The sequence below is a fragment of the Triturus cristatus genome, chromosome 7, assembly GCF_964204655.1.
Source record: "Triturus cristatus chromosome 7, aTriCri1.1, whole genome shotgun sequence".
In the NCBI taxonomy this organism is placed as follows: Eukaryota; Metazoa; Chordata; class Amphibia; order Caudata; family Salamandridae; genus Triturus; species Triturus cristatus.
This window is the reverse complement of record NC_140590.1, coordinates 626,906,138-626,930,575: the sequence shown is the minus strand read 5'-3', so window position 1 is coordinate 626,930,575 and position 24,438 is coordinate 626,906,138. Positions and strand designations below refer to the sequence as shown.

General features: G+C 43.2%; 1 protein-coding gene across 2 annotated transcripts in view; it reads left to right on the top strand.

Annotated features, from left to right (window-relative positions):
- Positions 1 to 24,438, top strand: part of LOC146810239 (sterile alpha motif domain-containing protein 9-like) — an 85,957-nt gene that overhangs the window by 15,608 nt on the left and 45,911 nt on the right. For both annotated transcript variants that reach the window (XM_085617233.1, XM_085617234.1), the window contains exon 2: positions 3,983 to 4,071. The gene's annotated coding sequence lies outside the window, so the exon portion shown is untranslated. The remainder of the gene's footprint in view (positions 1 to 3,982; positions 4,072 to 24,438) is intronic.

Genomic DNA, 24,438 nt, shown 5'->3' with positions numbered 1-24,438 from the left:
CAGTTGTGACTTTGAAGTACTCACTAACATTTGCAACGCCTTTCCCAAACTTGTTGGTCCATTCACCAGGCGTTATTGCTTGGAAAGTTGGTACACATTAGCATTTTTTGTTTAGGGGATATAGGGGAAGGAAAGTCTTCACAAATAAAACTGTTTTCTATGAGAGTAAAAAATAAACTCTAAAATCTTGCAGTAAACCTCCCACAGTAAATTTGTCACAATGTAGACAATTCACCTAGGTTACGGCAAACAGGCATGCTCGAGGGAAACAGACCAGTATCACCCTGCTACCTCTCCAGCAAGAATGAAACCATGCAGACACTTCCAGTGCTTAAACTGTAGAAATAAATAAAATCATGTCTAAGGGTCCAAAGATGTCTTCAGAACCTGCTGCCAAATGCTGTGGTTGGGGAATACCACGGCTGCATAATCTTGATCCCACCACGTCTCCTTCTTACCCCACCCAATGCTTTCTACCTCTCTATCTCAAATATCAGCATTAGTCAGCAAAATGTTACTCCACATGCCTTTATGACACATACCTTCACTCCTCAGTTACATTTAAAATGAAGATATCTGCCTTTACAACGCAAGTCTTTACTCGCTTTAATTTTTTTAACCAACGGTTTTCAACTAATATTATAATCTAATAAAAACTTAAATATAAAAAATATTTGCAAGTTAAATATTGTTTTCTGCAACTTAAAACACAATCACATATTATCTCAAAAAATGCTCACACCAAGATCATGCACACATGTTGATTCTGTCAAGCACTCATATAATCAATTTTTATTTGAGCTTTTAAAAAAATTTAGGTTCAGTCCTTAAAAGATTGCTTGAAAATGTTAAGTCTAATACATATTTTATTTTAAATCACAGTTTAACCTTAAAAATAATGCAAAAGGTGCTGTTCACCATTTTGTGCTTAGTCAAGTGGCTGCTATTGAGGAGAACAGATGAGTTTCTAAGTGCTCATACGAAACATTTAATTCTAAAAAGAAACCCAGTTCTGTCATGTAAAACAACTATCCACTGAAGAAAAACAAGGTTTTCCTGTAAAGCCATCACCCACCAGAGTTACCCCTTGGCGGCATGCTTCATCATCGGGTCCATCCCGTTCCGCTGCTGATCGGGGCATGCTGCGACCTACAGACTAGGAGGGAGCACTTTTTGATTATATACATTGATAAAGGAGATGTTAAAAAAAAGGGGAGTGGGGGTTATTTAGTGCTGGGATGTAGTTAAAAAAAATACCTGGCTAGTAGGTGTGCCCTAATTTATTCCTACCTCTAGTCAGTATGATTAAAAAGGGGAAATAAGGAAAAGAGGTTATTATGTACCTGCTTTTCTAAAAGTCGACATGTTTCAAGCTGTCCCCTATTGGCTCTTCTTCAGGACCTTGGGAACCAAGTTCCCTGGTACCACTCCTATTAGTTCACACTAGACACACACTATTTGCATGCCCAAAAATATAGATATATACATTTACCACCTACTAGGCATTCATTGTCTGTTTTTCTGTAGAAGTATAAATGGAGAGTTAGATATACCAGCCTATAGCTGTATATATAATCTTTTTCTTCATTAAATAATTTCAATTCCATTGAATAATTTCATTTTTGTGAGCACCTCCAGGTGAAGGAAAAGTGTAATGATAAAAAAAACATATATTGTGGGTGAGCACATCCAGTGTAGTTCTGATCAACTTAATGGAATCACATAAACTGTAGTCTCAGGAAGCATTATCAAGACACACACACATCACCCACCACCACCACATCCTCCTCCTCCTCCTCCTCTCCCTCCTACCCCTCCTACCTGGTAAAGGCATACATGTATATAATACAATAAAAATACAAGTAAAAACTCCACATACATATTCGATGCATCTGTGTCGCATCATGGTTTCTCCGTGGGGAGAGGGCAAACTGTTGTCACACTCTGTGAGCAAAATTGCAGCGGGACAATGATTAAGGGATTCTTTAAAAACATTTCTAAAGTACTCAGGAGGATTCTATGAGGTCTGTATATGTTCATCGGTGTCAAATGAAAATTAGAACGGTCAATGCTGTGTTCATAAGGTAGTCGCTACGCTGGAGCCGAGCGAGGCACAGAAAGCAATTCGGAACAATGTCTGCTTATGTAGAGCTGTCTGTAAAGTGTGGCAGGTAAAGCCGTGTTCACAAAGTTAAAAAAAAAGCAGCAGAAGCCACACTTACTGCATCAACGCAATACCTCTTCTATGACACCTATTCTGGTACATTTCCGGGGAATGCATTTTGCTGAGGCAGTGCCAGCCGGAGTGTTAAATTCGCTGAGACGTTGCGATCTCACGCTTCTGAGAAAAAGCTAGACCACCATCCTAGTCAAAATGGCGGTCTACAGTGGAACATTCCTCTGGTTCCATTAAGGTACACAATCAGTGCCCTGGAACTGCAAAGAGGATGGTCTCTGACCGTGTTTCAAAAGCTACTTTATAGACTGGGATACCTAATCAACGTAGCAGGATGTAGTATTTGAGAGTAGTCTTTTTGAAATGAAAAAAACACAGTCGATGGTGTATAGAAATGGGTAAAGTGATACTATAAAGTGGATTCCAAGGGATAACAGGTTAGAGGTCGTTGTTTTGGTACTTTATTTTGGAGACTTTTGCTTTGCAGATTCACCGCCATCGTGAGGCCATTTCCCGCACACCATATTATAATGGTGGGTGGGTCTAAACACCAACAACAATAAAACGTATTATTTAAGCGTGGGTTAGAAGAGTAACAGCCCTAATGGTGTCATACTTATATGCCAAGAGATAACAGGCAAAGTATTGCCCGCATAGGGGCCGATACCGATCCGGGTCGGAAAGCACTCCGACCGAGTCGGATCCGGAGTGTTTTCTGACCGAGCCAGACTTCTACAGTCCGACCAAGCGAGTACGATGCGCACGTATGCTGTCGGACTCGGTTCGGTCGGACTCCCATAGAAGTCAATGGGAGCCAGTTGTACGACGCGTACATGCGCTCCCATTGACTGAATGGGTATGTCTCGAACAAGTGCGCCCCCTACAGTGGGTACGCGCCGGTGCCATACATGCCTGTGTGGGGGAGACCCATGGGTCTCCCCCTATGTGCGAGTCATACGGCTGCGGGTGTCGGGGGGTCCGACGTGCACCCCCGAAGTCCGACTCCGGGAGCTTTTGCGAGCTGGACACTCCGGCCCGCACAGGCTGTCCGACGCATGCATCGTACTGGCTCGGTCGTGAATCGCATCAATTGCACGCCACGGTTAGCTTACGACCGACGTACCGAGCGGTTCGGACCCGGAAACGAGACGGTCAGTGAATTTCATGTAGCTCGCATCGTACTGGCTCGCTCGTACAGCTGTACGAGTCGGGCGGAAAACACATGTACGGTGCATAGTTTTTCCGGCTGGATCGCGTTCGGTGCCCTTCCGACCCGCATCACAATCGGCCCCATAGTGTTGGTAATAAATCACTATGACTATAATAGTCCTGTGGAACACCTGAGATGAAAGCAGACACTACCTACTAAGATAGACCCAAGGTCGAATTGGCTACCACAAGCCCACACGCCACCATAAATTTGTTGAACGATTTACAGCATTGATCTCCAAGAGGAGGGATGTGAAAAAGAGGGGGGCAGTTTTGATATATTTAACAAGCTGTTACATAGCTTCCTAATTGAGATGCATTGTATCCAAAGGAAGAAATGTTTTAACTCAGTAATGTCCCCCTGTGTTGACTGTTATGACTAAAATAGCAATAAAAATTGTTAGAAAATTTTTTTATTAAACAGATTCTAACTAAAAACAAAATATTTCTAAATCAACATTTCCATTTCCAAACCGGGTTAGCTTGAAATAAAAACAATTATCTTTGCACTTTTCACAAATTACAAGGGAAACACATCAAATATAATTTATATTTTAAAAAGCTATATAAAAAAAAGTCTTTTCTCTTTTTTTTCAGGACTTCACCATGTGATAAACAAGATGGAGAACATGCCATTGAACACATATGTCCTGTCTGAGAGGCAACATGGTATTAAAGTACAACAGGTATGTTTATTGTAAGTACAGGAATACTTACCCTAGGACTCACTGGATGTGCGTTAATTACCACTCAGCCTTTTGCAGAAGCAGAGCGATTATGGTTAGAGATCAAACTGAAAAACATATGGAACATAATCACTCTACCTGTGCAACAGATTTAGGGCCTGATTACAACTTTTGTTGGTGCGAGGGCAGGTGGCTTGCCACTGCCACACCCCTGTGACACCAAGAGTCTGTGCTGCCTGCCAGACTACAAGTTTTTTGTAGTCTGGCAGGTGGTGTGGTGGTTCAGCAGTTATTCTGTTTGAAAGGCTCATTGCAAGCCTGAAACAGCACAGCCGTGGGAATGCCAGTGTACGTGCCTGCACAGGAAGGAATGCACCATGTTTTGCGTTTCTTCTTGTGTATGAACTGGGGGTGCAGAAATACAGGGGGGCACAACATGTGCCCCTTGCAACGCCCCCCGTGCACACTGCAAGAGGGGCCCTACCGTTTTTTTACTCTCCACCAGGCTTTTCATGGCGGGAGAACCTCCAAAACAGCGCTGGCGATGAGGAAAGTCGTTACATGGGTAGCGGTGGCTCAGAGCACCACCAAGCATATAGCTGCCCCCAGACTGCCACGGGACTGACAGGTAACAGCGGTTCCCTGGAAGCTGCGGCAGTGCAATGGCAGTCCTAATAGGATGGTCGGACCACCGGTGCAGCAATGCTGGGTCCCCAACACGGCGCCCCCGTGAGTCTGGCAGTCCTTGGACCGCCAGACTCGTGATTAGGGCCTGAGTTGTAAGAGACACAGTTCAATAGCTGAAAACAGTAGCAAGCGCCTCTAGTAAGCTCTCTGAATGTTTACTAAGAATGGTATCTACAAATATTCCTACACACATTGCCCATCAACAACCCACTGATTGGCTGAGATAGTTGAGTAAAACTTTTACTGCTCAACCTAAAAATTACACTGACATACTAATACGTCCTTATCTTAAAGAAACCGACACTCATGAACCCTTCCTAATCTACGATAATAATAGCCCTTTCAAAAGAATAGTAAGATATGCAACAGCTCACAAAATCTAATTGCTCCTGAGAATAGTAATATTTTGATTAGGAATGGTACTTTTAAAATAACACTTGCTCCTTTACTCAAATATATACTATTCTGCTTCTATTATCCACTAAACATTCCCATTAGTCTGTGCATTACTACCCGACAAGCAATCCCCAACTTACAATGACTTTCGAACTATCATTAAAACTAAAACTATAAACTAAAAGTCCTGCAAAAAAATATTATTGTCTTTATATTGGGTACGATTGCTAGAATGATTAAATTATACCCAGAATCACAAATGGAAATGACGCTTTTTCCTTTTTTCACAGGCAGTTTGGCGTAAAATACAGAAAACATCCTTATTTGGGGATTACAAAGAAGGGCGGGGCTTCATGGCCGCGAGGACGTGACTCCTACCGGCTTCGCGAGGAGTCCCGTTAGTTGGTCGTCTATATCGCGCGGCACCCGGTAAAAACATACAGGGATACCGGTGATCAGCGCACGAACATAAGCGGACAGGGCAGGGAGCTCCACAGGACGGAAAAAGAGCGCACTCCGTACCCGGGCCGAGATGACAAATCCGAGGAGTGAGGCCGAAACGGCGCCGGCGCCCAGAGGCTGCTAGGCGCCAGAACGAGATTCTCCCCTGCCATCCGTGGCGGCGATTAGGTCCACCCATGTGATGCTGCCACCCGGGGTGGGGTGATTCTAAGTACGCTGCTGCGGTGCGCCCGGTGGATTTAGAGGCCGAGGGGGAGGAAGCCCCTCCTCGCAACACTCCGACCAGGTGGGGAGCCTTTGATGGTTAACAGAGGGCAAGAGAAAATGGCTGGGCTGGCTCTGTGTTGGCGGTCTGCCTACAGGGGCAGAGGGCAGTCCATCAGGGCTTGCTGAGCAGATTGAGGGCCTCTGCCTGACCCCAACATGGTGCCTGATGACAGCAACAACTAGAGAAGAGGTGCCAGCATGCTGCGGTGGAGAGCGGCCCCCGCCAACTGTATTTAGCACCCTGGGATCTGTCTTGGGGGTCCCTGGAGGGGCAGTTGCCTGGACCCAGACTGGGGTTGTTGAGGAGCAGGCAAGTGCCTATGCCCATGTGGACTCCGGGCTGTCTGCCTGCGAAGCGCCAAGCCTGGTGCGGGTTTCTGGGCCGATCACCCTCTTGCCTGAGAGAGAGGGAATTTTAGTCGGCCTAGCGGGGCCTTGACTTGGTGGAGCAAGCGTGGCGGCCTGACTGGCAGCCATGAGGCCTGAATGCAGTGTTGGATGACGATGCCCCATGGGCGGAAACCAATAACTGTTTGTACTTACCGCGGAGCCCGAGTACCCTTGGCTGATCCCGGTGGAGCTGTCCTACGCAGCTATAGAGGATTTTGGCTCTGGTTCACCCCCACGACCGTCACCTACCCAGCCGGACATCAGACATTGTTTCTCACGGTTTCTCACGGTTTTGTCTGTCTTTCACTTTAACTGCATTGACTGCTATGTTCCCCCTAAAGTATTTTTCCCCTTGCCGGTCTGCCTGACCCTATCTGCATTCCTTTCCCCTGTTTACCTTTCCACCTCCACTCCCCATAATGTTGTGTGTCTTGGCTATGCTACGCACCATTAACTTATATTATTGTGTAATCTCATGGTTTTCTCCTATGCCTATACTTAGATCCTGTAACTGATGTGATTTTTGTAACCTGTAACTCGCTGATCGTCATGTAAAGCGCTCTGATATCTCCGGGCCTAGCCAGCGCTATATAAAACTCTGCAAATAAATAAATAAATTACACAACAGATAGTAAACTACAGTTTGAATTGAAAAAATTAAAAGCCTTCACTTTTGTACCCCTGAACACGATGACAAGTACTGCACAGCATTTACAAAAGCACATTAATTTGCATAAAATGTAGACAAATTGGCTCCGCTGAGAAGTTATTTTGAACAAAACTGGATTGGCCATCTAAACAGATTGGGTCGCAGGAGGCTACCAGGCTATCTAATTGAATAGTGGAACTGCTACTGAACCCGTTTGGAGGGGGGTGCAAAAACTAACAATGCCATAGAGGGATGGTATAACACTTTTGCCTGTGCAATAGGTAAAGAAGGGAAATAAATCTTTCTTTCATTTCTTGGAAGTTTTGAAAAAGTATCAACGTTTTCAAGAAATGAGACAAGCACAATCTTGTTTAATTCGTTTGTCATCGCAGAGTAGCCAATAAAAACACACGATTGAGCAACTCCTTTACAAACTTCAACAATTTGGCATGTTTAGGGGTCTTTACTACTTGGAAAATAATTCCTATGTTCTAAATTACTAATCACTTCCTAAAATTACTAAACGCAAAATATATTGTTTTTTACTCTCCAGTCTAAATTTTCAACTATTCAATGGCTGTATATAACATTTTAATGTATCCTACCTTTACTCGTCGTCTTTTTTAATATCATGGTAATTTGTTAAGAACCATTTACTGAGGCTTCCCAGAAATCCACACTCGTTTTAATTTCTACAAAATCCTTTCAAATACCAGACTAAAAGAATACCTTGATATACAAGAGTTAAGAAGCAAAAGAGAGATAGATTGTTCATTGTCCCTTTTCACCAAAGACATCAACTTAAAAAAATCCTTAGTTTTTTAAAAAAGTATTAAAAAAAGTTTTGAAAAAACCCATAACAATATGCATTAATAAAACAAATGCATAATACTTTTTTAAAAATGCATCATCAAAAAGGTTTCCTTTTAATAAAAAAAAATGTTAGAAAAAAAAGATTTTTAATAATTTGCTTCCCTGTGCGTGTAGTCTGTAGCAACATGTGAAGGACTATTCTAACTACACATAAAACTCTCATAGCCTGTCCTTTCAATAGACTTTGCTTTATAATTTAATATTTTTCAATATTTAAATTTACTTACCGCCGGAAGTCAGCTGCATAACTCCGTCCTGCTCAACTAACTCCCGCTGAATGTCAAAAACAATGCAGCAACCAAATTTACATAACAAAATGGCTGCGGTTGCTGAAATAAAATAAGGACTACATTCTCCACAGACTTATATGGGAAACCTGGAGAAAAAATAAAAAATAAATGCAATTTGTTTTGTTGGAAATGTTTAATACATATCTTAATAAATGTGCAATAAAATTTATCATAAAGATAATTTACTTTTCAATAATATAAAATTATTAGGCTTTCTATATGTCTAAAAATATAACAAAGTTTTTATAATTGAGAATGTTTTTCTTAATGATTCTAATTGTTAGTATATCAAATACATTTCTTTACTTGAACTATTGTCTACTAAAAAAATGCAGTACCTTTCCCTTTTTTATGATGGTTGTAAATTATTATTCTGTATTTCTTTTTTGCAGTTGCATTCATTTTAAAATAGGATATTAAATAATGAATACACTTAAAATATTTCCAAAATACTAATAGTAATTTTGATTCATGAGTTTTAATACTATCCCCATCCTATTCCTTATAACCCTTACATCCTGCACCTAAGTGTTTTTTCTAGTAAGAATACAATTTTAATTGGGGGATAAACCTCCAAAACCCCCTTTATTTTATTTTTAATATTTATACAAAAGCTATACTCCTAAAATTAAATACATTTTTGCAAATATTTAATAAATATATGTTATATATTTGTTAAAAGTATAACATATAATGATTAAATACATTATACATTTTTAATTCTGTTGTTTTGATTTTAATATTTAAGTATAAATACACCCCCTACCCTTACATCTGCTCTGAGATTGGTCATAGGTAATTTAAAAAAACTAAAATAATTTTAATTGGGGTGGTAAACTTCCAAGGGCTCTATAAATCATTTATAATTCCAAAAACTATATTCCTGAAAATAATTATAATTTATTCATAACTTTAATAAATATACATGTGATTTTATTTTGTGATCATAACATATTTTGATTATTGAAAATATGAATGTCTGAATCTCTAGTATTCATTTTAATACATGAATACTAATACACCCCTCCCAGCCTATTCCCCTATACACCCATCATCCAACTCCGAAACTTTTGAAGTAATATTAAAAATTAAATTAATTTCAATTGGGGGTAACGTCCAAAAACCCCCTTTTTTATGTATAATAATTTCCAAAACTATACTCCTAAAAATTGTACTTAAACTACCTGTTAAAAAAGTAAATTTGTAATCCTAAAATTACTTAACTTTTTTTTATATGTGTATATATACCCCTTCATAACATGCAAATAAAAACTAATAACATGCAGGTCTCTTGCAAGTTCTTTTCCATCCTTGCTTCCTCCTTTTGTCACTGTTTTCCTGCATTTCTTTTCCTCCTTCTTTCTCTCTTTTCTGCCTTTCTCTGTCTTGCTCTGGGTCCTCATATGACGATGAAAAATGTGTCCCAGTCCCCAAAAGTGAGTGGCCAGTGCCCATCACTTGCCACAATTAAGGATTGCTTAGAACCTTAAGAGCAACTCTCTGAAGACCATTGGACAGACAGCAATTACGTTGCAACTGGACAATGGGAACTTATTGTAGATAAGTCTCTCATGATACCTTTTTAGGAAGCTTAGGAAGCTGCAGACCATATTACCTGTAAATCGTAGAAGGCAAGACCTACTATCCCACCGAGCTGTGGGACCGTACTGCCTCCCCATCTCAAATGCTTCTGCATCCGCGAGAACTACACAACCAAAATACCACATCCTTTTTTCTGCCCATATGCACATTATCTGCAGCCACCAAAGATTAGACGAATACGATCAGGCGACCTTACTCACGACCAAGGCATAGAATCTACTGCCATTAACGGGCAGAAGTAAATACATCCATATAATGTTCAGGAAAAGGATGAAGTCTTCGCTCTTCACCTGCTCTACTGACTGGAGTTCTTAAGTATAACATTGTAAATTAGAACTAGCTGTCCTCGGATGTCATTCTTTCAGTGTTCTAAATGATTTTTTATCACAGAGAGGTACTTCGGGCTGGCAAGAGCTCCACACATCTTTTAAATGAATACATTCGAAGCCTGCTTTTTGATATTTCTAGCAAACCCCTTAAAATCCTGATACCTCAAACTATAACTAGATGTAAAGCAAACAAGAAGAAACAATGCACAGTGTACTCTTCCAATTTGGTTTCTATCCACTTTCTTTTTTTTATTTTTTTTTTTGAAAATTTTATTGAACCACAAATCAATTACAAGCATGGGCCTACAACCACCTCTATCCACTTTCTAATGATGTCCTGTGTTGTTTTACTCTGGCATCAACTGGAACCCATTTATCATATTTTTGCTATGACTGTGCCCAGGTGCATGCCAGGGCTGATCCTTCCAGCTCTCAGGTGGGCCCTATGCAGCAAGTTACTCGGGCTGCCTGTATTTTGGGCGTTGATCATGGGTCCATTATGGGGAGACTTTATTGATCATCTGCTATTGCTATCCTGTATCTATTACATGCGTAAGCTGCTCTTTTTACTCTTGGTGACCATACAGAGCGTTTCCCCTAGCCGCCTGTAACCAGTGCCTGGCACCGACAGCTCTTTTTACACCAGGACAGGCCCTGTATAGTATTTACCCTGGCTGCCTGCAACGAGTGTTTGAAGAATAGTACTCCTCCGTTGCTCCAGGGTGGACCCTACAGAGAATTTACCATTATGCCTGCATCCTGGGCGCGCCAAAGACCGTCACCTCAAGATAGATGCTAGAGCACTTACACAAGCAATCAAACAATGAAACGTGGCGCGCCCTGCTAGTTGTCCATTATAAATGCCTGATTGTGTCGCCTTGCCTGGTCTTGGGCCACAGCCTTGTGACTGGGCGTACTTATTTCTTTGCAGGTTGTCTTTTGTTTGGCATGGTATGCCCAGACGTGGGACCCTTGCTCACTTTCCCACTGGATTCAGGTTAGCCTGGCTGATGAGGACCTGGCCTGGCAGTTCGGGCTGGACTGTTCCCATAAGGAACAGGGTCAAGACTGACTTACATATGGCTGGGTCTGAACGGGGGTGGCAAAGTGAGCGAAAGAACGATGATGGATTCAACCCATATCTGTGACTGGGGGTGGGTGTCTGAAAAGTTTCAGCGCTCCGTCCATCATCTTATTGTGTTTGCTTTGTTTTGGGCCTGCACAGTACCCTGGGAGCCTGTAACCAGTGCATACCGTAGAGTTGCTCCTCTGGCCCTCCTGGGTGACCATACATAGCATCTTACCCTGGCTGCCTGTATCCTGGACATGCCTCTGGGCCGCTCACCAGTCACTCCTTGTGGGGCTACATAGATCATCTGCTATGACAGCCCTTACACAGTGCTGGTATTGGCTGCTCCTCTGTCACTCCTGGGAGGACTTTACAGAGACCTCTTCAAACAGGCACAGCAATAAATAAATCTAAAGTGCTCTATCCCTTACTTCCTTTAACTCCAGTACGTGCACAGGCATAGCAATCCAGGTCAAGGTACAGCACTGCTCTGATCACGCACGCATGAGGCCATTCTGCAAGCACTGCCCCGGGTATAGTGCGCCATCCATCCACTAATGTGCTTTGGCACATTGTCAGGGATATGAACACTATATAAATGTAACTAAGATACAGTACAGCACCTCGGAATATACAGCACCTCATGGTTAAGATGCTCCTGCTACAATATATATGTTCTCTTTAAAGTTGTTCGCTGCTCCTTGGAACTTGGACAATACTATATCCAATACCCATAAAAAAGTAAAAAAATGAAGGACCTCATTAATACCCTCCCAAAAAATCTTAATTTGGATGCAAAAATGAGATTGTACTCGCATCATGAATCTGACTTTTGCAGTGTAAGGAATTGCCTGTTTTTGTATGTCACCCCCAAGATTTTGGTCTGATGCTGCTGGCTGTTCGACTCAGAGTGCACTGTGTCCTGCTAACCAAACCTCAGTGCCTGTGTCCTTACCCTTAAACTGGTATGTCACCCAATTGACTAAGCTCATTTACCTGTAAGTCCCTAGTAAATGGTACCCAGGGTACACATAGCATGGAAATTAAAGGATCCCCCCCAGAGATTGCAGCACTGATTGTGCTGCCCTGGGTGTGACACAAGTAAAACGAGGCTCCCTCCCGCCATATGCAGGCTGGAGGAGCAGTTTAAACTGCTAGCCCGACTTTGCAATTTAAAGTAAAGGCAAAGCAGAGTTCCCCTGGTATATGTGTAAGTTATCCTTTTGGCAGGCCTATTGAGTCCTAAGGCAGGGTGCAACATATCCCATGGGCCGAATATGTATTTTCACATGTTCTGATAGTAGAAAGGCAAAACTGACATTTCTACCGTGGAAAAGCTTGGTCACCGAATTGGCAGGTACAGAGTTACTTGCTGACCCCTCAGCTGTGCTAAATATGGGACAGAGCAGCAAAGTGGGCCATTGAAGGTATAAAAAAACTCATTAAATTAAGCTCGACATGATTCTCACGTCGTAATTAATGTAACATGGTGCTTTGTGCAACTTTGTTTCCTTTAGTCCTCAATGCCCATACTGGTTGCACACGGGGTCCTGTCTCTGAGACAGCTTTCTGCTTTCTGTCCTAACGACTCCCAGGAAAGGATACAATAGAGGTCTGCTCCGGAAGGAGGTGTCACCTCCCTCCTGCCGGAAGCCACAAGGGTGTTGTCCCAGCAAGACCCACGTTGACCATATTGCATCCAAAGCATCCTTTGAGCATCTTCAGCACGTTTCATCCCTTGCAACAGGACCACTTCTATAGGAAAAACTTGCAAAGGATAAAAATGCCTAGATCTGAGTGAGGACTACTTCACTGCTGAGGTAACTGTTTCTGACAGACTTGCTAGTCCCCCTGACTGGCTCCCCACTAGAGTTGGTCGCTTAAAGTGACTCCAAGTGAACACATTATACCTAGCCTAAACATGTTAGTGAAAATATTTCGAAGTGTTAAATTTGTCGATGCTTGTTCATGATTGAGTGAAATACTTTGTTTTACTATACATTATAAATTCTATAACTCCTGAACCGTCTGGGGGATCTTTTTCATTGTGGTTTCTAAAAATACATAAAAATACAGTCTATTTTTATAAAATGTTGTTGGATTCCTTTGGTGTCTTGTAGATTTCTTACATAGTTTTGGTGCTGTTTAGATGCTTTACACTTGTTACTTTGTGCAAGCCTTGCTGCTCAGCGGCACAGCTAGCCAGGTTTGAGCTGAAGGTTTGGCAAATTAAACCTAAGGGTCCTAAAGGGCTTGGTAAGTGTATCACATGGTGAGTGTAGGAAGCTGGCTATTGATGCAGTGCACCAAATGTAGGGGTTCACCATGAAAATAGTCCAGATGACCCTTATTGGTTTACAGGGCTTAAGTTAATAATCCCAAATGCTCTCTTTGTGGTAGTGTGGGCGATCAGTTTAGGCTTATCGAGGGTAGTGTTAATTAAGCATTTGTTGTACACACAGAATCTATAAAAGAAACACACACTTGAGACCAAGTTAAAAAAATTGCAGATTTTTATATAATTTTAGACACCAAGATCATTGGAATCAGGTAAGTACTTTAGACATTATAGATTTTTACAGATAAAACAGTAGAAAATCACAGCTGTCAGATTTGAGGCATGAGCCTTGAACGCAGTAATGTTATCCTATGGAAGAAACATTCACTGCATAGGTATATTTACAGGCGATTTACAGGAATATTCTTCGGGACCTGAAGTAAATAGGGGCGGAGGTCCAAGAAAGCACCAGCAGTTCGATTTACCTGCCTTGGGTGTCCAGGTGCAGATGTGCTAAATGTGGTGGTAACCTCGAACGCTACATGCTAAAGTAAATGGGAAGAGTAGCTGGAAGATAAAGACTGCAAGTGGAGACTGGGGGACCAGTCCGGCAGAGCCGAAGAGGGTGCTCAACTCTTGAGGGTCTCAGGGCCACAGAGACACCGTCAGTTTATTTGAGCCCAGGCTGGGGGGCTTGGGTGCAGAGGGATTTTGTCCAGTGGGTTGATGAGTTAGAGGCTCTCGCAGTTCTTGGTGTACCTGCAGAAGAGGGAAAAGGAACACAGCAGGGCCACTCTTGGTGTAGAGCTGGCCTCTCTCAATGCCCATCGATGTGCAGGTAAGTTTGGGCAGTGGTGGTGTTCCAACAGAACATAAATAAGCCTGGGGTCCCTCAAGGGTCAGCACTTAGCCCAACCCTTTTTAATATCTATGTGACCCCACTGGCCAAACTAATAAGATCTTTCGGGATGGAGGTAGTCTCTTATGCAGACGACACCCAAATCCTCGTCTCTCTTCCCCATTCAGATGAACTAATCGCCTCCAGGTTTAGATCTTGTATGGAGGCGGTTGGTCATTGGATGATTCAGAACTCTCTAAAACTGAATGGGGAGAAGACGGAGGTGATGGTGTTTGGGGGGAAAGAAAACATCTGGTCAGCCAATTGGTGGCCTGACTCACTAGGGACATGCCCTTCCCCTACAACATCTGCCAAGAACCTCGGTGTGCTGATAGATCCTGCCCTCGATCTAGGCAGTCAGGTGAGCAGAACTGTTTCCACCTGCTGGGGTCTGATTCATACCATACGAAGGATCAGGAGCTATCTCTCCCTGCAGGCAAGAAAACAAATTGCAGTTGCACTCATCGGATCGCGCTTGGACTACTGTAATGCACTGTATGCTGGGCTTAACAAAGGCCAGCTGCAGCGCCTACAGGTAGTCCAAAATGCCATAGCCAGATTTGTTCTGGACACCCCCAGACGCTCCTCGGCCACTGCAGCCAGGAAAACGCTGCATTGGCTGCCGGTAGAACACCGAATCCGGTTCAAGGTTTTATGCATGACCTACAGAGCCATTGCTAAAAATAGTGACACAGGAATTGGGTCCATCATTTCCCACTATACTCCTGGTAGGAACTTGCGCTCCTCTGGGAAATTGCGTCTGACTGCTCCCCGTGTGCGAAAAGCTAAATGGGGTGGCAGAGCCTTTTCCACTCTTGCCCCCAAGTGGTGGAATGACCTCCCTCTGGACCTTAGATCTCTCCCGTCCCTACAGCACTTTCGCTCTGCTCTAAAAACTCTTCTCTTTCGGCAAGCCTACATGTAGGGTTTCCGGTCTCCTTCTTTCGATCATTTTCTGATCTTTTGTTAGGCGCCTTGATACCTGAGGGTTATTGTTTTTGCGCATTACAAATTGCCTTTCATTCATTCATTCAACAGGCGCAGGTACACCAGTATTGGTGCAGGGGGGCCCTGAGGGACCCCAGTACTCACTGGGGAACTGGGTCTGACCTCTGGGAGCCACAAAGTCCTTCTTCTGGGGTGCTGCTCCCTTGACTGGCCCGGAAGTCTACAGAACACTGTACCAGGCAGATGCATTGGGTGCCTGCTGGTGCAGGGAAATGGCTCCTCCTCTCCAAAGAAGATGTTTCTGGGTCAATGAAGTGCTGGGCAGACCTCCAAGGGTTTGAGGAGGCTATAGCACATCTGGATGAGTCAGTCTTAGTGACTGTTGGGACAGCAATAGCCAGGAAGGGGTTTTGCGCCAAGTTCGGTGCTGGTCCACTGCTCTTATATCTTCTGCTCTTCTTTGTCCTTCCTCTTCTTTCAGATGGTCAAATCGGAGTTTCTGGTTCCAGGGGGCCACCTAAATACTAAATTTACGGGTGCGAAGGGGCGTGAAGGGTTGTAGCCAATGTGCTACTTACCCCATAGGGTCACTATGCCCGCTATATCACCACTTCCGGTGGGGAGTGGGCATAGAACTGTCCCACAGTTCCTAATTCCACCAAAAACAAGATGGTGGAATCCTTCTTTCTTGGAGCATATCAGGTAGCCCACATTAGGGGTGTGACTAGCCTTGAGGTGCAACACTCCTACTGCATAGTTAATTTCCTGCCTGTCCCAGTGCCACATGGGCCCCAAGGCAGGGGGTGACATTCTCCAGGTCTGGGGAAGCCAGGGTCGCATATCAAAGGTGTCAGAAGCTTTGAAGCCTATGGTCTTGGTATGTAGGTTCACTAGCCATCCTGCTGGAGGAGGTGATCACACCTTCTCCAGAGCAGGCATTGTTTCCTGAACTCGGAGAGCACTGTCTCTCACCTACAGGGGGACAGAAACTCATCTGTGGTGGAAAGCTGGACGATACCAGTCAGCCAGCACACTAGAAGACTATTAGGGTTCAGGGGGCATTTCTAAGGGCCCTCTGGGTGCTTGTCATAAGAAATCCAATACTGGAATCAGTATGGATTTATTAAGACAATGTGTTTGATACCAAACACCATAGGTTTCAGTGAAGCCATTATGTAGCTGGGTAACTCGTAATGACCAGTGCTCAGTAAATAGCTTAAGATGGCTTCCCTGTTCACATGCAAAATCTAGTAATAGAACTAGACATCACAGGGGCATATCTGCTCAGACAGATATGTCATCACATAAAACATAATGCTCCCTGCCGTAGGGCTCTAAGGCCTGCTGTAACCTACATATATTACATGCAGTGACTTTGGCTTGGCACACAGTGAGTGTGCCATGTCGTATTTGCACATATGGCTTGCACCATGTGATGCAGCCTGTAATTGCAGTCTGCTTGCAATTTAAATGAGGGTCCCTTATGGTGGCATTATACATGCTGCAGCCCTTAGGGGCCCTCTGTACCCATGCCCTGGGTACCAGGGGTACCATTTACCAGGGACTTACAGGGGTGCTAAAGTCCTTGCCAATTGGGTTACAATTTAGCATTTTGTTTTTAGGGGAAAGAATACTGGCACTGGAGCTTGATTAGCAGGGACCCAGTGCACTGTCAGAGTTGAAAACCAGGATCTAATGGTTAAAATAGGGGCAAAAAGTGAGGGGATATCTGCAAAGAGAAGTCCATCTTCCTAAAGTGAGGTCACACAACCGCACTACATAATAGACCCCTTTTCCTCACATGGGGTAACACACCACTCAGGGCTTTTTCCTGCACAATTTTCACCAGGTCAAACCAGGCACTAAACATGCTAACAAAAACACACACATTTGGTTTTTGTGTACCTTGGAAAGAAGGAAAACATGTGATATTACTATGTTATCCCTATTCATATGTGTGCAAATTGGAATAGGACAGTAATTACACACCTGGTAAATACCGCACTCCACTGTGTCAGAATTCACATTGGGTGCAATTACTGAACTGGTTGTGCATTCTGCAGAATGAAAGTCTCAGACTTTTCCTGGACCCCCAGTACCACAAGACCGTTTTTGTAATGGGTACTAGGTCCATCAAAAAAAGTGTGTGGGTACCAGTTGGTGATCTATTCAGTGCCACTGGGGTGAGGTGTACTTTGCAGATACAAATGTTAACTTTTGCAAAATCGGGTTAGGGAGAAGACCTGGGCCCATTACACATGTTTGCCTCTGTGCCTGCATAGTACGACGCAGGTGCGGAGGGAAAATGATTCCCTCATTTGCATGGGCCCAAGCATCCATGCAAATCCGGGAAAGCCCTCTCAGGATTACGGTGGCGCTACATGTGCACCAATGCTATCAGTATTAAAGGAGGGCCTCGCAAGCATCTGCAGCCCCTGCCGTAGTGCCAAAGTGGCTTGGAGATGCACAATGCAGATGCAGATGCCCGTGGCACCTCCAGGGCACTTTCCATAATATGACCCAGAACTGATCCCACAATTTACATAACTCTTAACGGCACCTCTCTCTTCCATGCTCACTACACACAAAAACTCTGTGGTATAATCATGTATAAAACGTATTGTATAATATGTATTGCGAGGTGCTTTTAGGAAATGCTTCATTTTAGTAAATAAGTGATCATGATAATATTCGACAGACCGATACAATGTGCTTATTTGTTCACTGTTTCTTATAGTTACTGATACTGCATGAACCACCCACAGAGGGTGGTAAAAGACATCCAAGAGGTTGGACTCAGAGGTGGATAATGAGCAATCTATTTGCTTTTGTCTATTTGTTTATATGTTAAAGAATACTTACGTCCAGGGGATTCTTGGTACTGTAAAAAATGACGCCATGGCCAATCTGCAGTACTTGCGTGTATAAAGTTTTACCGTCTCTTGAGAACTTGAGAATATCAGTTTGCTTATGAAGGGGCTTGGGAATCGAGTTACAAAGGAGGGTCACATGTTTGGAGAAGTCCTTGACTCCCAAGCAAGGTCTACCATGTTATTGAGATTGAAAAAACACAGTAGAAAAGCAGAGCATAAGGCTTGGAGGAAAAACAGCCAGGATAGACCTACTTTTTCCCATCCTTGCAAAGTGAGCCCAGATCAGCAGCAAAGCAGTGCAAACACATGTACAAACCGTACAAGGCTCCTATTGGGTATCTGGACATCACTTGCACTAGATGGTTCTTGCTACTGACCGGGTTCAAGACGGAGTACAATGTAAATTACTATTTTACAGTTCAAAATTGCCCAGGGAAATGCCCCTGCTGGTGTGTACTGCACTTGACATAATGAGGTGGCATTCTATATATACAGGCGCCCTCAACCATATGCGCCTGCAATACCTCTGCGTGGTCTTCCCACTGGATCAGGGGCACTCACAACCCAAGAGTTGATACTTTCACAGGGGGCGCAGTCTTGCACACACTCAGCAACCTCTATGAGGGTGAGATGCTCCTGGACTTTCAGGTGCTGAACGATACGTACAATCTACAAGTAGGCCAGTTTATACAATAGGCTACGATTAGGTGTTTCCTTTGTCAGCTTTAGAATAAAACCCCTCCCAAACCCCCTTCACACATACTTCTACAAACCTTGCACACCATAGGGAATGGTCGTAGATTAGTGATCTGGATCTCTAAAGCATTATGGGAACACACTCTCATCTCCCTACAGCATCTCAGGGAACGCTGGTAGGCCATCTCAATGTGAGCCTATGACGAAATAGAATTGCAGAGGTTCTTAGAATACTCCCGTAAGGTCTCCAGTAACTACTGTTTCTGCCTAGTTGAACTGCTCAGCTTAAGTGTCAGCCTATCTCACACCACAAAAGATTGGGTAGCTGTATGGGGGAGTCCAGTTCAACTGCGCTAGGTGCCATCACTCCCCAACAGACTTTCACCATGTCATGGGGGCTTGTCCAAGGCTTAGTGCGTGTTGGAAAATGGTTCAGACCCCGACTTTGGAAGCCACCGGGAAACTTAGGATAGCTACTATGGAAGCTTGCTTGATTGGCATGTATTCTAGATTCTATAAGACTAAGGTCACAACAAAATTCTCATATCTCCTACTTTTACTACCAAAACATAGTGTAAAAATGTGCTGGAAGTCTGCGCAACCTCCAAGTACATGTGCACGGAATGCAAATGCTCTCTTCTGGGTAGAGGCTGACAGCAGGGCACTCCATAGAGAAGAGAAGCAAGGTCAGATTGCATTACTACAGGCTGAGTTGGTAATGGACTTGAAGCATCACAGAGACGCAGATGATAAGCCACCATGATTTCCCGCCCCAAACCCTCCATGAATTCAGTAACTAGGTTGGAGTCTCAAGAGAATCACCTTCCGTCTCCTCACCCACGCACACAAAGCCCTACACAGCCAAGGCCCAGGATACCTCAACGGCCGCCTCAACTTCTACGCTCCCAAACGCCAGCTCCGTTCGACCAGCCACGCCCTCGCCGCCGTCCCCCGCATCCGCAGAGCCACCACAGGGGGACGGTCCTTCTCCTACCTCGCCGCCAAGACATGGAACTCCCTCCCCACCCACCTCCGCCTGACCCAGGACCACCTCGCCTTCAGGAGGCAACTCAAGACCTGGCTGTTCGAGCAGTAGAGGATCCCCTCCCCCCAGCGCCTTGAGACCCTCTGGGTAAGTAGTGCGCTATATAAATACGATGATTGATTGATTGATTGAATACAGTCAGACAGTCTTGTACAACCTAACTGGCCTGGGCACTGTCATCCCCCTCTTTATTTCCAATGGACCTGATGGCTCCCATACCATAACACGTGGACTCTAGGTCAGATGCTGGCTATAGCTTGATATCCCCTCTCACAGGCGCTGCAATGCTCCCCATTGATACTGTGTTCTTGACAACATCGCCTGGGCGGAGAACACTCTGGGAACTTCGAAGAATCCTAGCTTGGGACACTCCAAGATGGGTGGGTGAGATTGGGATAGTTTTGTTTACTGTATGCTGCCACATGTAATCCTGCAGACCTGTTTGACTAAATGTACGGGTTTGTTGAAACATAGGCTTTTTCTACTTCTATGTAACCTCTGAATAGATTATATGTATCAGACACCTGTAAGAAAAACTCTGCTACATATTACTAACAACGAATATTACAATAAAAATGTTTTGGATAAAAAAAGCTGTACGAGGATCCGCACTGTTTTATGAAAATGAAGGGCTGAAAAGGGCGGGTGTAGCCCTAACGCCCACATCCATCAATTCCACTACAATGATAATGGCTATTTCAGGAACTCCTTCTGTCTGGTTTTTACTTGAAGATTTATCATCATGCACTGAATTTACTTGATGGCAGAGGACTTTGTTTTCTGGTGGGTCAGCAGCAAACTTCTGGTGCTAAAACAGTAAATAACCTACCCCTTTCTCATAACTTCTGTTAATGCCCAAACGTATCCAATTTTATGGGGGGGATCAAGTCGTAGGAAAGGGAGAAATCCTGCTATAATATATTTAGCCAGTAATATTAAGGAAAAGTCACTACGTTTTGCTACTGGGCAAGTGTTGCCCAGTACGAAGGAAACAAGAGTAAGAGTCCCTACACTTATCGTACTGTTGGGTTGTTTCGTTATGGAGCATTTGTAGTGTAGATTATCACCGGAGGGTCTCTAGGTGCACAGTATGTTGGTGCAGCAAGAACCAACTGGAAGAATAAGCAAAAGTTTGAAGGAAGAGTAAAGTTGTTCCACATTTAGGTAGAGATGTCTCAGAGTGGAGATGCAGAGGTAATAAATTCTAACATTTTGGAGTGCGGAAGGAGACGCTTTGACCACCCAGCCTCTTTTGTATTCCAGGGAGACCTAAAAAATTAACTTCTGAGTAATAAATAGACCTCTCAGAACAATATTTCAAAATATTTTTTTTAATGAAGGAGGGGGTCTTGACATAAAACGCCTTGTATATTAGACAGAGAATTAAACTGAATTCTCTAATGCGAAGCCAGTACAGATTATATCAAATAAGAATAGCATGCGCTTCTTTCAGGAACCCTGCAAAAAAAAGAGGGTGACCGAGTTTTGAACCACCTTTAACTTCTTGACTAGAAAGATTGGCAGATCCAAGTTGATAACATTAGCATAATCTGGTTAGGAACTTATTAGTGCCTTTAAACTCCATATATGTGCTTTCTGAGGCTAGTAAGTACAGTAAAGAGGTTACTTACAATAGTCAGCTGAATTAAGCAGACAGAAACTGTAGACCAAACTTGAATAGATAAAGTGAGCTTGGTATCAATCGCCATGCCTAAGCTTTTCACAGATGTAGAAAAGCTGGGAGCCGTGCAGACCTTTGACGTTCAATAAGCAGCTCAACAAAGGTCAGCCCGACCATTTACTGTCGAATCCTTAGTGTTCTCTGAGTTAAATTTCAACTTAGTGCAACTCAACCAGTTCCTCTCAAACCGCATAATCTGCTGGAACTCAATGTGGGAGCCCCAAGCGGTGTCATTTTCTAACCAGAGTAACAACTGCCTGTCTTAGATCATCCAATATGGAGACCAGAACCATCTTAGTCCTTGGTGCAAGACAGAAACCAGCATGTATTGCATAAAGGCAGACACATGTTGGCAGGTGATAACAGGGTGTCGTTGACACAAACATTTTTTACACTTTTGCTTCAAAAGGCAGGAGCACGATAGACCAGAAATCTTAAAGGATGTAAGATCCAAGTTTTTTCAATAATGGTATGATTATGGCTTCCTTAAAAGAGGTGGGAAAAGATCCTTTTTCCAAGCAGGCATTCAAAAGGGAGCAAGAGGCTACAGACTTGTTGAAGACAGGATTCAAAGACCTGTGGCAGACAACGTTCAAGAGGAGAACCTGAATTCACTGTTAACAATAAATCTCCAAGCACAATGACTGAAGTACATGTGGGAGATATATCCTCACTAGGGGGGTTGACCAGAGTAAATAGAATTGTATCGTTTTCTTACTAATCTCTTCCACCTTGTCTTAGAAGAATGTATTCAACCAATTGCAAAAGTCCATTAAGTGACTCACTCTCGAAAAAATATTTGAAATATCTGTCAGTTATCTAAATGCCTTAAAGATGTCTTTCTAACCATTCCTTACATTGGATATCTTATTAAAATAATGCAAGTGTTTAACTGATAGGTGTGATTTATACCACTTGAGCTCTAATCTGCATTCACACAGCTGATTTCCTCCAGCGGTGCTCAAAACATGATGTTATTTGATTTAGAAGAGTTTTGCCTGCACCGAGGCACAGCCGATCAAGCACCCTAAGAAGCCAGTTAAGAAAGGCCACCTGTGGGCATTTACTAAATTCAGATATGTAAAAGCCTCAACATTCAGTGATGCTTCTAAAGAAGTTTCTAGAAAGCTTTCCAGATTTTATTTCTTTGCAGATCCAAGTTATTTTTGGTGGAATCATATTCTGAGGAAAAACAAATATGAGATACAGGATTTCCACTCTGCAGACCATATCCAAGGCAATGCTTCAACTGAATATTTAGCACCTCTACACAAAATGAAAGATTTCCCATTATTAGCCAACTCTAAATCGGGTACTAGGTCTTGAGCTTGGAGCATGCAGGGGTGAGCAAACAATACTTATGTTAATTCCTGTTCAGTTTAAATCCGCTACATGCATCCACCAGGCTAAAGTTCAGTGCAGGCATATGTATATCTTTATTTGAAAAGTCCTCTTAAGAGGATTATGTAATGGAAGTAACCACGTAGCGTTACAGCCTCATCAACACAAATTCGTCACTTGATGTTAGGAGAAATCACATGCTGTGTAGATTGAGTATGGTTCCATTTCTTAAGATAAATTAGATGTGGCAGCAAGTCTATATAAAAGATAGTCACTACCGCTATGCAATCAATGAGTTTGTATAGCCTAGACTCTTGGACTGCCACAGGGTGAATGCAGCCAGAGATCAACTTATTATCACACTATTTGAATGTCTGGGAATTAAAGATAATTGTGGGTTGGCATCGTTCTTTTGAATGAAGATGACAAAACAATTGCATGCAGCTAATTCTCCATAAACCATGTATTATATGAAGTTGTACCTGCAATGGCTAAATAGCAGACCACATTTTAATCAAGTGGGAACATTATACTGTAGGTCCTGTTATGGTATTTAAAGCTTATGGGATGATTGAAATCGATTTTATGGAGGACTTAATATGAATATGTGTAATGGTTTATGGTTTACAAACTTGTTATATATCGGATAAATTAGCTTCTAACTTATATTATAAGGGTATTGAAAGTCACTGAGGAAATGCGTGACCATGTAGCGGAACAAGAGCAAAGGCAGAGTTCCTTTATAAGGTTACAGAACTCCAAGGTGGCTTATAATATTATTTTTCTGTATGGTGAAGAGTATTTTATTCTTTATGCGTGGTTGCTCGCTCCATCACCCTTCCACAAAACGCGTCAATCCTTGGTGTCTTGCTGCTTCATATGAAAGAGATAGGATGTTTGCAAATATGAATAAAAGTTAATTTGTTGTACAAAATTAAACACACCAAAAAGAAGTTAGGGCCAGATGTACGACGCGCAAAATAGAGCCTCGCAAATTGCGAGTCTTGAGACTCGCAATTTACGAGGCGCTATTTTGCATGTGAATCAGTGTTTTGACCACTGTTTGCGATTCCCAATGGGGTCGCAAATTGCGAGGCTCATTAATATTAATGATCCTCTCGCAATTTGCGAGTCAATTGGGAATGACAGGCCCTCCCAGGTATGGTGGCCTGCTTTTTCGTTTCATTTTTTAAGGGCAGGTAGTGGTTCCTGGGACCACTGCCTGCCCTTAAAAAATATTTTTAGAGACAGTCACAAAGTGGAAGGGGTCCCATAGGGGCCCCTTCCAAATTGCGACTGCATTACCACCCTCTTGTAGAGGGTGGTAATTTGCGAGTGTTTTGCGACCGCAATTGCGGTCACAAAACATTCGTACATTGATTTGCGGACGCAATTAGGAAGGGAACGCCTCTTTCGTAATTGCGACTCGCAAATTAATTGCAACTCGCTAGTTAGGAATTGTACATGGCCCTGTAGGTTTTGCATGAGCAAATGGGTCGCAACACTGTTTGCGCATGCAAAAACGGGTCGTACATCTGGCCCTTAGTCATTTGTTGCAAAAAGATATTAAAATCAGATTATTGGTATAGCCTA